At 47.3% G+C, this 975-nt stretch overlaps 1 long non-coding RNA gene across 1 annotated transcript; it reads left to right on the top strand.

Moving 5' to 3' along the window:
* On the top strand, positions 1–688 carry LOC136492913 (uncharacterized). Its single transcript, XR_010768233.1, has 3 exons — positions 1–110; positions 270–342; positions 414–688. It is a non-coding gene; the product is annotated as an uncharacterized lncRNA (long non-coding RNA).
* Positions 689–975: the final 287 nt, after the last annotated feature.

Here is a 975-nt window from a genome sequence, read left to right as displayed (position 1 = left end):
CTAGGCGTGGGAGAGGAACTCCATTTGTTACTGATCCCGAGCAGTACGAGTGCGGCAAGTGCGGTAGACTTGGCCACAACTCACGAAGTTGCCATTGGCAGATTAGTGAGGTAGGACTATTGGTTTATAGTATTATTTTATATTTGTCGTATCATATATTTAATTATGCATGTCTCAATTTATGCTTGTATTTGTGTCAATTACCTATACATTTATAAGTTCATGTTTCATTGTACATTGCAATTCTAATTCATTCACTTTTTTTGTAGGATGGAGCAATTCCACCTGCTCGACCCGACGTACGAGGAGACCCACCGAGGACGTCTCGTTGCGCTGGGGCAGGTAATAATCTATAAGTTTTATTCGTACATGTGTTCGTGAAGTAACATGTGACTATGTTATATTCGATGTAGGACCTTCCGCACCTTCATTCTAGGACCCACAGTGGGTTCTTGGACATTCGGTACGACGATAGGTACACTCCTTTCCTGCAAAGCGTTGGCCTGGATGTCATCTCCTTTCAGGTTCATCGTGGGTTGCCCAAGTTCAACTCAGCGGCGATAACTGCGTTGGTAGACAGGTATTAAAGTGAATCATTGCCTCCATTCATGGCCATTTGTTCATGCGATTGACTTTTTGACAAGTAATCTTGCTTGGTCTTAAATATAGGTGGCGGCCGGAGACTCACAGCTTCCACCTACCTTTTGGGGAGATGACAGTCTCGCTTCAGGACTGTTAGAAGATGCTAGGCCTAAGGATTCATGGGAACCCAGTCACCGGGCAGTGCAGGTCAGAGGGCTGGAGAGCACGAGTGGAGGCCTTCCTTGGGCGTGAGCTTGGTGAGCAAGGGGCTCGCACTTCTAGAGTTCCCATCTCATGGCTACGTACAGAGTTCGCACAGTGCCCCGAGGAGGTAGATGAGGAGACGGTTGGGTACTACTGCCGGGTGTGGATCCTACACCTTTTTGCTTGCGT

This window comes from Miscanthus floridulus, chromosome 11 (genome assembly GCF_019320115.1).
Source record: "Miscanthus floridulus cultivar M001 chromosome 11, ASM1932011v1, whole genome shotgun sequence".
NCBI lineage: Eukaryota > Viridiplantae > Streptophyta > Magnoliopsida > Poales > Poaceae > Miscanthus > Miscanthus floridulus.
This window is presented reverse-complemented; position numbering and strand designations above follow the sequence as displayed.